Raw genomic sequence first — 14,808 nt, 5'->3', positions numbered from 1 at the left:
GTGGAACACATTAAAGTGGGACACATTAAAGTGGGACACATTACAGAAGAGGACATTAAAGTAGAGGACATTAAAGAAGAGAAACATGATCACATGATCACGTGTCAAGATAACGAGGAAAAGCCGGTCCCAGAGCTGTACTGTAAAACGGCACGAGACTTAACCGGGTCCCGCGGCGCTACGGAAACGGCCCAGACAACAGTGGAGGTTAAAGTGGAGAGAGAAGAAGATGAGGGAGAACCCCAGGACCACGATTCAAATTCTCCGCAAGAAAGTAAGTAAATTCACACATTCCATCCTAAGCGACTGACAGCTAACAGAGAATAACCTTAGCTAAGCTAGGAGACCTTAGCTAGGAAGTAATGCACCGTAAAGAGGGCCAGCAACTTTCCATATTACTATCTCAAAACTGTAAGTAAATGCACACATTCCATCCTAAGCAACTGACAGCTAACAGAGAATAACATTCAAGTTACAGTGCAGAAGAGACCTTATATTAGCTAGGAAGTAGTAATATACAGTAAAGAGGGCCAGCCACTTTCCATACTATCTCAAGACTGTTACAACTGCCACTTTTTTGAGGCACTACGGTTATCTACTTTTTATTCCACTACATTTCAATAATGCCTTTCATTGCAAGTACAAATCTGTCTGTCGTGAGAGAAAACTCACTGTAAAAAAACAAAACAAAATAAAAAAAAACCCCTCTCCCACAGCGCACAGTGGACTACTTAACAATACATCCTAAAGACAATCAAATCAATGCACACCCCGTGTATAGGTTTGATTGCCTTTAGAATGCATTGTTAAGTAGTTTCTGATTTGAAAAATGACCGTTATTTTTGGACTGGGACCACACGTTGTTGCAGTGATGGAAGGAACCCAGAAGTCTAGAGCGGAACAGAGGCAGAAGCTACCTGTGGTGACGGCCCCTTGCCACATCTGGCTGCATTCTTCACTCCCAAGTGTAAGGAAGGCAACAACTATGTAATGAAGGGCACACTGTGGCCCCTTCTCAACCTCTCTCCTCGATCCTCGATGCTCGGTCCTCCAGGCTCGTTCCCACTTCTATAAAGAAGACTATCCCATTGTTGCTGCCCCATCATTCTTCATCTAGATCAGTGGGAACGACGGCCAAGGAAGGTAAAAAGACAAATGAGAGAGACCCATTGTCTGCCTAAGAACACCACTATATCCGCATTTCACAACTCCTCCTCAAACCTGCGCAAGCACATAGCGGTAAGTTCCTCATTCTGTCAGTGATGCTAACTTACTAGCAAAATCATTTGTATGCTTAGCCTAGCTAGGTAGTTATCTGACTAGGATTAGTGTCAATTAAACAGCTAGATTGTTGCTATGATAGTAACTGACGTTAATGTTGTGTTTTTTTGTAGAAGGTATCAGAAAGCAATTCTAATAAATAGGAGATAAAAGTCCAACTATTTGGCTTAAGTTAGTAAGCGCATACATAAGCTACAAGAATTGTCGATGGGTGAACTTTCTGAGGGCTAACGTTAATCTCGTCCTCCATATTCAGTGATCTGTGTTGAGATAATACGTACACATATACTGTATATCTAGGTACCATCGGTGGTTATGGGGTTTTTTCCCGTTAATTCCCTTATATTCCCGTTTATTCCCATGGAAAGTTTCCAACTTTGAAAATTCCTGGAATTTTGCAACCCTATGCATGCTCAACTTGCTCACCTCGCTCACCTCTTACTCTCTCTCCCTTTCTTTCCCCCTCTCTGTTTCCCCCTCTCTCTCCACACAGTATTGAACAAAAGTGATCCTCACAATCTCTCTCTCTCTCTCTCTCTCTCTCTCTCTCCACAATATTGTAGTGGATTTTAAATAATATGTCAACAATTAAACAATGTATGTTAAATGCATACTCAACTTGAGTATCTCTTTGGTGATCATTTAGGATTAATTTAAATTCTACATGTCCTAACTAACAGGGGAGCTACACCAGATACTGAAGCGTTCGTGAAGTGTATGTTGTAGCAGTTAATAATCACTATAATCAATGGAAGTAGCTACAACAGATGCAACAGTGGCACATACCAGTCTTCTAAAATAGATTTTACGCGTTGCGAATGGAACACTTCAGTTACGCGCCTGGTGTAACTCCCCTGTAAGAGATTACAGCTCTGGAAAAAAATGAAGAGACCACTGCACATTTTTCTGATGTCATTCTACTGTTTACATTCAAATGAGTTGACGGTCATATTCAAAATTCAGAGCATTGCAAATCTCAATACGACCGTCAACCCATAAAAATGCCACTCAGCAACCATTGGACAACATCAGAAACATGTGCAATGGTTTCTCATTTTTTTTCCAGAGTTTTATATCCTGTCATTTCCAGTACATTTGAAAGGGAAAAAATCTCTGCCATAGTTATGGCTCCAGTTCTCATTGGTGTCTATGTTTACATTGTTTAAATTTAAGTATCAAGGAAAGTCATGTTGTAAGTGACTTCAAATTGACTTGCAATAGTCAATAAATGAAAAAAAAGAAAAAAAGAAACATGTGTCAGTGTTGTTGTGCATACATACCGGGCAGCCGTGGTGTACTGGTTAGCGCATCGGGCTTGTAACTGGAGGGTTGCCGGTTCGATCCCCGACCAGTCCACCACGGCTGAAGTGCCCTTGAGCAAGGCACCTAACCCCTCACTGCTCCCCGAGCGACGCTGGTTGGGCAGGCAGCTCACTGCTCTGGGTTGTGTGATTCACCTCACTGTGTGTTCACTGTGTGCTGTATGTTCACTAATTCGGTTAAATTGGGTTAAATGCAGAGAACTGAATTTCCCTCACAGGATCAAAAAAGTATACATTCTATTCTTCTATTCTTACTGTAGATAGAGGAGAAGAGATCATTTTGTAATATGTTCTAATATTACAGGAGATGCCCACGGAGTCAAAAAAAGACACAGGCATCATCATCACTATCAAGACGGGAAGACTTCAGACCAGAAATTACATCACCAATCGGAGGTCAGGAGGAAGGGACACAAACGCATCCAGCGTAGCGAGACTTTTTCTCACCGTTCTACTCTAGCAAATCACCACCCAGAAACGCTCCCTCAGTGCAGTGCAATCTACTACAACTCCAGACGATCCACACAGGACGGAAGCCCTATACATGCCCTGTGTGTGGGAAGAGTTTCATGTTAGAATTTAATTCTTAAGGTACATCAGAATGTACACGCTAGATTAAGATTCTCAACGTTCTACTCTAGCAAATCACCACCCACAAACGCTCCCTCAGTGCAGGGCATTTCAGAAAGAGCCTCAGGAGGAGCACAGCACTCCTCCGACATCAGAGGTGCGTTCAAGTTCACCGAACTTAGGCGAACCTAGGCGAACGTTTGCGAACGTTCGCAAACAGTATTCCGTTAGCCTTGAGTTTTTGGCGAACGTTGGCTAAAAGTCGCAAACAGTCTGAGGAGGTGGTGCGCCGCAAAAATACAGTGGAACTGCACTGTAAAAAATTTTCCGGGAAATTTACAGTAACTTACTGGCAATTAAGTTGCCAATAAAGACTTGTAAAATTACAGTAATTTACAGCATTAATGTATTACAATACATTACTGTAAAGTAAAAACGGTACCTTGTTGTAGTTGTGTTACAATTTATTGACGTTCATTTACAGCGTTTTACTGAATAAATTATGTAAAATACTGTTTATTATTTACAGCAAAAGCCTGTAGCTGTAGTTTGCTTTACAATACATTATTGTAAATTACTGTAAAAACCTGCACTAGTAGGAACACAAAAATAAACAGGGAAATAGTTCAGTTAATAATAATTTATTGTTTAAAATTCCAATGATGTACCATGTTTCATTCATTGATAAATACTTATTTGGTAGGATTTGAACAGAAGTATACAGGCCTTTGTTTTGGGAGCCATTCTTGATATAGACATGGTTTGAACAAAACCTGAGACAGTGCAGCAACAACCTTATCTGAGTTGACACAGAATGACCCAGGAGGTTAAAAGTGCAGTGTGTGTTTAAGTGCAGTATGGCAAGTCTATGTAAAGTAATTCAAAGAGTTATGTGTGTTAGGGATGCAGATGGCTTGAGTAAGGAAACTCATCTTCAGTCTGTTTTAGCCATGTGGGAACAGAGACGTCTGCTTGACCTCAGTGGTTTAAACAGTCCATGGTCAGGGCGTGAAATGTCTTTTGAAATAGTTTTGGGCCGTTGTTGTACTCTTCTGGTATAGATATCCTGCGGGGTAGGGACAGGTGCTCTGATGGTACCTTTCGCAGTACAAGTGTCTGTAAGAGAGAAAGGAAGCATACATTACAATTGACACTGTCCATGAAAATAATTAATGCAAACTACTCCGCTTGTGTGACAAATAAAGGCAAACCCACACTAGCAGTCAGGTGCAATAGTTAAAAGTAATGCAGATGTGTAAAATATATACACCACCAGCATTTTTTTTTTTTTTTAATAGAGAGGACATTTCAAAGTGACCCTACACTCCTGCGCAGTAGTATGTCTGTGTCATATCATACCTAGTCGCATCTTTGCCTGCGGATCATCCCCCATCTGTCTTGCAATAGCAGCCTCTGGCTCCAGGACGGGACTCCTGGATGGCACCTAAAAAAAATAAAACAGCAATTGCCATAGAATTTGTTAATTTGATGTTGATTAATTTATAAAATCGTAGAATTAGAAGAAATAAGCAAGGTAAGTCAATCAGGTGTACAAATAGAAATGATAATTACCTTACAGAGGCACCCTTGCCACCATCACCATCAATATTAATTCTTGATATCAGTTCATTTATGAGGGCTCTGTCAATAGAAGATAATATTAAACAAAATTATGTATGCTGTACAACAAACTGAATTTGTAACAAACAATGGTAAACATGGCTAAATTGCAAAATTCAAGGCTACTTTTAGGTAACTGCAATAATCATTACTTTCTGGATTAATGCTTTACACAGCACATGTGACACACAAATTAGAGCATGCTCAATAACATACTCTATAGTCCACACCCACCACGTTGAGGGCAGCAGCAATGGTTACCAGACATCATCAAGTAACAGGTAGTGCCATCAGGGTAGACCGACTTTGCCCTGGACAGTTGATAGAGCCCTCTACAAAGTCATAACAGACACATAAAAGGAGGGCATAAACAAACCATTGCAGACACAAATACATGCACACATACAGTATTAATGTTAAATGTGAGTATGTGTGTCTGAATGTGTGAGTGAATTCACTTGCGGGCTTGAAACTTCTTCGTATGGATGTGACACACATTTGGTTCATTCCAAAATGCACACAACGGTTTCAGGGCAACAATCCTCCAAACAAACCTGCAAACAGAGGGAACACAAGGCAGCTTAAGATTTATACATAGCAAAACACACAGAACATGAAAAGACCATCACTGAAGCACTACTGCACTCACATGCATCTTAAATAAACACATGCCTCAGTGTAAGTCATCAAACAAGGGGCAAATAAAGGCTATAAAATGAAGAACATGAAGCCTAACACTACCCTTCACAGACTAAGGATTACTTTGCTTGTCAGCATAATATTTCTGATAATTGAAATTTCCCAAATGCCCCTCCCATTCACATCCACTATATGACAGATATATTATGGCTATACAAAACTATAGTTCCTAAACCACGGGGTGCGATAACTTAAGATAATAACCTACTTCATTCATTCGTTTTACTGGTCCTCTTTCCAGTTATAGCAACACTACATATGATGCATCAACACTACATTTATTATGTTTAAATAATGTTAACTACCCAAGCCCCATGGAAGTTCACAAAGTAAGGTGTTGTGTCCATCAATCGTTTTTTTTTAAAGCTGAGAGCGCCCTCGACCTCCTTTTCTCGGCGCTTAGGTCAAGTGTTTATTGTTGCTATGTTACCAAAACCGTCTGCACTGCAGTGCAAGCACGTCTGTTTGGAAAGTTTGCCTAATGCTAGCTAACTAGCCAACGTGCTAGCTGAAATGGCAGCAGTCGTTCAGGACTCAGCACGCCAAAATAAGACTTCGACAGACAAAAGGAGCTCATTTGGCATTAAAATGAAAAGAGTAATTCCCCTTAGGCTTTGTAATTTGCATTCGGTTTGCAACAGGAAAAGTTAACATTAACAGCTAACGTCGCTAACGTTAGCGATTTTATCTCGCTAGCTAAATGCTAACTAATTTAACTATAATTATGATTTCTAACCTGGCTAGCGGCTTTAATTAATATTTCATTGTGAAAGCAATACATTTCTAATACATTCCCGTTTTCGATTGACATACAAAAGTACTGTAATTCTTACCTTGAAAATGACGACGGCAACGTCTGTACAGCACAACTTGCAGTCAGATTCATGATAGAAATGTGACGGTTGAAAAGTGGCTGGAGTTGAATATTCAGACAGGGTGGGGGATGGGCATTGCTGCGTTTGAGCATGCGCTTATCAACAACGATAGGCAGCCATTGAAAACGGTCGTGGAAATTATTCTACTGTTGGTATTTAAATGACTCTTACATTAAAATGTTTACCCAAACTTGTAATGCCAGAATAGTACGAAAGTATGCTCAACATAGTGGTCAAAGCCTTGAGTAGTTCTTGACATCAATTGACGTCAGGGTGCCTGTTGGGTAGCCTACAAAGCCTGACAAATCAGGAAATTACGGGGACCTGTTGTGGAATCTCCATGATCTTATTGTAAATTTACAACTGTGGACTGTAATATGTCTGATATCCCATCATGCATTGCAGATTACATCGTTTAACTGTAAAGTTAAATATACAGTAATTTCTAGTAATATTTTACCGTAAAATTACATCAATTTTTTACAGTGTGGACGTGAGTTTGACGAACGCAACAATGCAATTACTGTTAGAATGGAATGTAAACACCAAATTGTTCAAATGTTACTGTTCAAAGAAAACATGTTCACCTCGAACGTTCGCCTATGTTTGCGAATTTGGACGCACCTCAGATCTCCCACACTGGAGAAACGCCTCATCCGTGTTCTTGCTGCGGGAAGACCTTTAACCACGCATATGATCTTAAAGCACATCATAGAACTCATGCTGGATTTAAAGCCCTATCAGTGCGACACGTGTGGGAGGAGTTTCAGGGGTAGCAAATGGCTGACCAAACATCAGATCATCCATACTGGGGAAAAGCCACATCGCTCTCTGTGTGGAAAAAGCTTTAATCTCAACAGACAGAAGAAGATCCATACTGGAGAAAAGCCACATCAATGTACTACGTGTGGGAAAAGTTTTAGGAGGAACTCGTGTCTTACTAAACATCAGTTGACGCATACCGGAAAAAAAGTGTTCTCAGTGCGGAAGAAGTTTCAGGAGCAGCGAGGAGCTCCTTAGACATCAGAAAACGCATCCTGGAAAAATGCCACTTCAGTGTTCCCAATGTGGGAAGATCTTTAGTGTTTGGGGTAATCTCAGGAAGCACAGACGATCCATGCCGAAGAAAAGCCGTATCAGTGTAACACATTTGGCAAAAGTTTCAAAACCGTGTCGTATCTGACCAAACAACAGCAGATACACACTGAAGAAAAGCCATATCAGTGCTTGCAGTGTGGAAAGACCTTCAGTCGAGAGACGTATCTCAAGTCACACTTAAGGGTCCATGTTGAGGAAAGGCCCTTTCAGTGTAACACGTGTGGGAAGAGTTTTAGGAGAAGTTAATGTCTGACCAAACATCAGATCATCCATACCGAGGAAAAGCCACATCACTGTCCTCTGTGTGGAAAGAGCTTTAGGCAAGAGTATAATCTCAACAGACATAAGAAGATCCATACACTGTAAAAAATTTACTGTAAAATTTACAGTAATTTACTGGCAACTTCAGTTGCCAGCAATACTGTAAATACACATCGCGGTACTGTAATTCATTATTACAATTTAACTGTAAAAATACAGTTGATAATGTATTTCTACAGTAAAACTGTAATGATTAATTTACAGTATTGCTGGCAACTAAAGTTGCCAGTAAATTTAGGCCTACTGTAAATTTACATTTAATATTGTAAAATTACTAATATTGCCATAGCCTACATAAAATTAGGAACGAGTCCAAAATAATCTTTCCTTATTTATTTATGAAGCATAAACAGTGTTTGTACACAAATTACAAAAAATGACATTACTGTCTTACTGATACATTCTAATTATGATAACGTATCGAGGGTTGAGAACCAAAGGGGCATAAGTGACATTTTGGTCAAAATTGAGTTATATACATCACCTGAAAGCTCTTGATGAGCTTTCTTAGCTAACAAAATGATAGAAGTAAAATATTAAAATATATAGTTATTGAACAAAAACCAAAGGTCTTTAACTGTGAACATATAGAAGCAGTTAGATTTGTTTTGGCTCTCCTGTAAAGTTGGTGAAATGTCACTTACGCCCTTTGGTTCTCAGCCCTCGATATATTGGTTCATAAGTGAAACTCTTATGTATTGTTACAAAACATTTGGAACAGCTGGATGTGTTTCTGTCAGTGATTAATGTAGTAAGAGTAAGACATTAGATTGAAAACCAGTGAAAGTCCATAATGTTGCGCAGAAGGGTGCTGACATGTGGATAGATCCCTCTTCCTTTCTTTATTCTCCTTCATGAGCCTTCAGTTGCCCACAACGAATCTGTGAAATGAAATGTCCAAAACATGCTCTTACTGAAAATGTAATAGTCCCATTCACAGTTAAGCAAAATTGTACATGCAGTTTCTCAGGGCCTGTGGAATAAAAACCACCTCATATGATTCAAGACCACTTGAGAACACAAATGGGACTTTTTCCAATTACTAAAGACAATTATCTTGAGTTTGTAAATCAAAATCTGCCAAGACTCTACATGTGGGTCATGATTAGATCGACAGGTGAAAGAGTCAAAACATGTGCAGATCCACAAAAATGGCTTACAGACCCAAACATTGTCAAAAGATGATATTTTAATAAATGTGGAGGGCATTGTAGTTGAGGATTTGACATACCTTGGGATGACCTTTAAGGTGCATGCAGATTCCTCCTGGTAAGCGATGTTAAAGTTGAAGTAGATGGCAAATAATGCAGCCAGACCCTCGACAAATCACCTCCCCCTCTGCTGCCAGCATCCAGCTCTGTGGCATCGTTGTAGCACCTTATAAACAAAACAAAAACAAACATCACCATTAGATCAGAAAGAGGATGAGACCACGAAGTCCTGGCATACACTTGATGCAGCATCTGGAACAAAGGTCTCACACAGGCAGTGGACCTGCTCTAACCTGGCCATTGAAATCATGCACATGCAAAGCATCCAGCGTGTTGCAGACAAATTACACAGCAAATTATATGTATGCAGGAGAAAGAGAATGCACCAGTAACTTTCAGCACGAAATTAAGGATTGCCAAAGGACTGAGTTTAAATGGATGATATTGAAAGTTCACAAATTTAATGCACCCTTACTTTTCATGTCATCATGACCTTTTCTTATCAAGACAAACTGAACGACAGTGAAAGCTCCTTCACGTGAAGATCAGGGTTTGATCTCATTGCTGGTGAATGTGTATAGCAGCAGTATAGAAAAGTGATGGGGAGGTAAGAGATAAAGGGAGCATTAGGGACATTACCTTGAATGACCAATCTTGGCGCATCCGGTAAGCACCTGTACAAATCCCCGGAAGGTTCAGCCACCTAAAAGAAACAACAAAACAACGTGTCACTGTAACTTATTATTTTAATTTTTAAAAACTGACCACCATTTACATAAATGTTTTGTTACATTAAAAAAGACAACAGATCTCTAGTCATGATTGAGTATTCCCACATTGAATATCACAATAGTCTATGTGACAATGAAACACATGACAACTTAGCTGTGTCTGGTCTCAAGCAGATCTGTGTGTTCCCTATAATGTCTGTATGTGACTCCGAACCACTAAATTTACTGACCACATGCTGGAAATCAGGACCACATCTAAATTCAAAATTGGGAACAAACAGGTTCAATTTGATCTGCTGTGCAAAACCCAGTATTGTACCACTCTCACTGTTGTTGAATGTTTTGTGAAAATGTAGGTATAATACCTTGCATGTTGGTTCAAAAATCCATGTAACCAGTCCTCAATGTCATTCTGTAATATAAAGCACAAAGACAAGTCATGTTAGCTAATTACTATAAGAAAAACGTTAAATGGATGATACTGAAAGTTCACACATTTAATGCACCCTTACTTTTCATGTCATCATGACCTTTTCTTATCAAGACAAACTGAAAGACAGTGAAAGCTCCTTCACGTGAAGATTAGGTCTACATAAAGCAGGGTTTGATTTCATTGCTGGTGAATGTGTATAGCAGCAGTATAGAAAAGTGATGGGGAGGTAAGAGATAAAGGGAGCATTAGGGACATTACCTTGAATGACCAATCTTGGCGCATCCGGTAAGCACCTGTACAAATCCCCGGAAGGTTCAGCCACCTAAAAGAAACAACAAAACAACGCATCACTGTAAATTATTCTTTTTAAAAACTGACCACCATTTACATAAATGTTTTGCTACAATCAAAAAGACAACAGATCTCTAGTCCTGAATGAATATTCCCACATTGAATATCACAATAGTCTATGTGACAATGAAACACATTACAACTGAGCTGTGCCTGTTCTCAAGCAGATCTATGGTGTTCCCTATGATGTCTGTATGTGACTCCAAACCACTACATTTACTGACCACATGCTGGAAATCAGGTGTACCACATCTAAATTCAAAATTGGGAACAAACAGTTTCAATTTGATCTGCTGTGCAAAACCCAGTATTGTACCACTCACTGTTGGTGAACGTTTTGTGAAAATTTAGGTATAATACCTTGCATGTTGGTTCAAAAATCCATGTAACCAGTCCTCAATGTCATTCTGTAATATAAAGCACAATATGTTAGCCAATCTACTATGAGAAAAACGTTATTTTGAATTTAGACATGGCAGTAGACAACAATAAACACATAGACAATTTAATCTGACCTTGCAATTTATCAGTGCAAACATTTTTCGTAAACTATTCTGCTATTCAATTCAAATGATATTTGATTAAACCGATTGCAGTAGAAAGCAAAGATCATAGCGCTCTATGATCTTTGGTAGAAAGCAAACTAGCTAGCCAGCTAGCGATTTATGTAGGCTAGCTAACTGGCCACATGTGGCTTGACTAAATTACTCATTAATGCCTGATGAACAATACTCTTTGATAAAACTATGAATGCGTTCAAATAACTCATGGTAAAGGCAATGTTAACAATTATCTAAACAAATAATCAACCTGTTAAGTTTGTTTACAGCATCAGTAACGCTAGCTTAGTTAGCTAGCTAGCATGCCACTACTAAACAATATTGAATCAGTGACTGGATAGCTACCAGTTAGCCAAGCTTGCTAAGCTGGTTGTGTGGGGCTAGTGATAATATTGCTACAGGTTAAACTAACGTCAATGGACAGTATGATAGTTATTGTTGGACAATTACAAATAAATAAAGATTGTCTTACTGCTTGAAGCTTGCTTGCCAAGATGTTCGCGCCACACTGTCCATCCGTTGGTTTGCTACGGTTTGCTATCCCAAAAATCCTTGTGCAACCTAACCCCTCCCCCAACTAATATTTAAAGATAACCGTCAACAGCAACACGTACATTTTAATCTACGTTAGCCATTTCAGGCATTTTTAAACAGTGACTTACAAAAGGACAGCAATCTTAAAAGCATAAATGTGTCAAGATTTAGCTTACATACGTTTTTATTTAAGCTTCATGCATCCGGCTTTGTATTAGAATTGTACTTCTACAATATGCCTTGTAAAATAGCTGTTAACTGTAAAAAATCTACCCAGAATTCATAGTAAAATACAATAACACTGTAATATCTAAAAAGCAATACCATATTGTAAATATTTACTGTAAAATTTACAGCAATTTGTTACAGTGTACCAGAGAAAAGCCATACGAATGTACTATATGTGGGAAAAGTTTTAGGACAAACTCATGTGTAACCAAACATCAGGTGACTCATACCGGGAAAAAGCCACATCAGTGTTCTCGGTGTGGAAAAGCCTTTTGTCAAGCATATACTCTCAAAGCACACCAGAGGACCCATATGCATCAAGCAGAACTGGCAGTGATACTGTATCTGTCTATTGGAGGTTCTGAGTTCATGAACTTGAACCCAGACTTAAGGCGACTTGTCGTGCGACAATGTGACGTCACGGGGAACGTTGTAACCATGTATACTTGCGCGTGGTGGTCGCGACACTTTTTGCAGGATTCTCCTGAACAGAGGCAGGGTATCCATTGACGTTAATGGCAGTAGCAACTAGCTTCTTTGATGATATTTCAAATTCAGACTTTGCTTGCTGCTCTTCACAACTGGAGGATTACCATCTAGTTTAGGTGTGTGCAGCTAGCTAATGAGATGAGTTTGTGTAATCTCCCTAAGTGGAAAGAGATTTTTTTTTTTAGGTTAGCAGATATCCTTTGGTTGAAAATAAATCTCTTCGTTACCTTTCGCTGGAATGCTTATGTGCCTCGGTCCTAGTAATGTCCCCTTAATTCCTCCTGTTGCAAGTCTCACTGGTAACTTCGTTAACCCTCTAACCGCCCAAGGCGCCGTACGGCGACAAGCAACGTCACTGATTAAAACAGACGGTAGATCCGAGTAGGGTGACAAATCTCCTTTGTACTCTCCACCACTAGTTGGCAGACATCCAGAGCTTCGATTCAAGCCCAAACTTGAGTAACAAAGTTTTCAGGAAGTACCTGTATTACTCGCGAGAAACACAAGAAGAAGACGCATTTCCTGTTTATAATGCGGAAGTAAAATGCGCGATCGCGATGCACATATTGAAGCAGAAAAACGGCAAATGTTAAAAAACAAACTCATGTGTTATGAAGTCTTGGGTCTGCCATTCACCTACTCTGATTCTGAAGGAAAATATCTGCCTTTTGGAGATTATGATCGGTCGTCCATTTGCAGTGACAGTGAAGATGCGTCTTTGAATGGAGGTGCGTTTTTGCGTGTGTACGTCAGTGTCTGCCTACAGCAATATTGGCCAGAGGGTTCAAATAAGCATGGTGTGCTAGGTGCCAGTGATAATCATGATGATAGTGTCTGTAATTGACATGGTACAGACAGCAGGGCTAGTAAAAATAGGGCTCTGGGGCCGTATTACAGAAAAATATCCTAAGTGCTTGTCCTAACTTAAGTTAAGTTTCAAAGATATGGAAAATCCTATCTTCCTATTACAGAAGCAGTTCCTAAACTCATGGCTGTGTCCTATCTCATCTCAGACATCCTATCTTATCTTAACTTAAGAATTCCTAACTGTAACTGTCAATCAGATTTTTAAATCGGCAATCGTCCTGTCATGCCTGTTTCTATGCTTAGAACGTAAACAAGACTGCCTGTATCTATGATTAGAATGTCAGGTTGCAAAGACGGTGTTCTAAAGAATCTTTGACAGTTTGTTGCTCAAGATGGACAAACCATAATATGAGAGAGAAAATAGGCTAGGAAGGAGCAAAGGCTATAAAAGACAGAAAGAAAGAGAGTGATATTGATTAATTTGATGTGCTGGATAAAAAGATGAAATACAAAAATATATTAATGAATAATAATAATACATAATAGTATTAGGGATGTTAACCGGTGACTGTTTGACCGATGGTTGACCGTATCCACGTTAGCCGATCAAAGTTGTCGCTAGTCGGTTAAAAAAAAAAAAAAACGATCTCTAAATTAGGCTATTATTATAGACAGTGGACTAAACGCTACTACAGCTAGCCATCTCATTCCAAGGTCTTTTTTGCGTGAAGTTAACAAATTATCCCTCACACTCAATTTGTAATAACTCGCCTGCTTGTAGGCTACTTAATAAACCAATAAAAACATTCGCACGCATGCCTTGGCCGGTGCGTCTTTTGCAATCTGGAGGTGCCCGTTTTATCCATTGGTTTTTATCGTGTTGCAGCAACTTTCCGCATAAGATGGGCTTAGATTTGGAAACACATTACATCTACATTTCAGGAAGGGTCAGCAATGGTAACAGATAAGGTAATGATGATCATCTTTCTTTATTATTGTTAGTAGGCCTACTTCCTCAAACTATAGCGGCGTCTCCTCGGAGCTGTCATTTTCTTAAGTGAGCCGTGGCAATTTCAGTTTCAAATGAGCTTCTAACGCTAGACAAACACCTTTGCAACGCGATCACCTTGTACCCAAACCATTTCGAAACGAAGGAGCCATTTGTCCTCCACTTATTTACAAGCTCCTTGGTTTGCGGGACTCATGTTTCGCGCTCTAGGGAATTTTAAAAACAGTGACGTGAGTGAAAGTGCGGCGCCGCCGCCGGGGCTGTGTGTGTGAGCGGGGGACAGAGAGATGCGACAAAGTTGCAAAACTGCGTGGCTGTTATTTCAAATAGCGTAGAATATTTTAAACGAATCGGTTAACCGGTTTCAACCGGCTAATGAGGCTCGGTGGTCGGTCAAGAAAATTAGTAGTTTTCGCCATCCCTAAATAGTATATTATTCTATTATTATAATTGATAGGCCTATTTATTTGTTGTAAATGTTATAAATGTTTGAAAAGACATAGCTTATACATTTTGTTTTGCTTGTTTTCACTTAATTATCCTATTTAGTGAAATATGATTTATGGTGTCCCAAACAGTCATGTTCCTCATCTTATCATAGGCAACCCAACAGGCCTGTTGCAGTTTGGCAGTTATTTTGCAGTTAGGACAGGGCCTGTGCCATCCTAA

At 39.5% G+C, this 14,808-nt stretch overlaps 1 protein-coding gene and 2 long non-coding RNA genes across 3 annotated transcripts in view; all 3 read right to left on the bottom strand.

Annotated features, from left to right (window-relative positions):
* Nucleotides 1-14,808, bottom strand: part of LOC134076348 (zinc finger protein 721-like) — a 76,040-nt gene that overhangs the window by 29,651 nt on the left and 31,581 nt on the right.
* LOC134098703 (uncharacterized) lies at nucleotides 3,808-4,835 on the bottom strand. The gene is made up of 3 exons (XR_009941096.1): nucleotides 4,746-4,835; nucleotides 4,533-4,617; nucleotides 3,808-4,289 (listed from the first exon to the last, which is right to left on the bottom strand). It is a non-coding gene; the product is annotated as an uncharacterized LOC134098703 (long non-coding RNA).
* Nucleotides 10,381-11,602, bottom strand: LOC134098809 (uncharacterized). The gene is made up of 3 exons (XR_009941097.1): nucleotides 11,545-11,602; nucleotides 10,873-10,919; nucleotides 10,381-10,483 (listed from the first exon to the last, which is right to left on the bottom strand). It is a non-coding gene; the product is annotated as an uncharacterized LOC134098809 (long non-coding RNA).

Source organism: Sardina pilchardus, chromosome 1, assembly GCF_963854185.1.
Source record: "Sardina pilchardus chromosome 1, fSarPil1.1, whole genome shotgun sequence".
Taxonomy (NCBI): domain Eukaryota; kingdom Metazoa; phylum Chordata; class Actinopteri; order Clupeiformes; family Clupeidae; genus Sardina; species Sardina pilchardus.
This window is presented reverse-complemented; position numbering and strand designations above follow the sequence as displayed.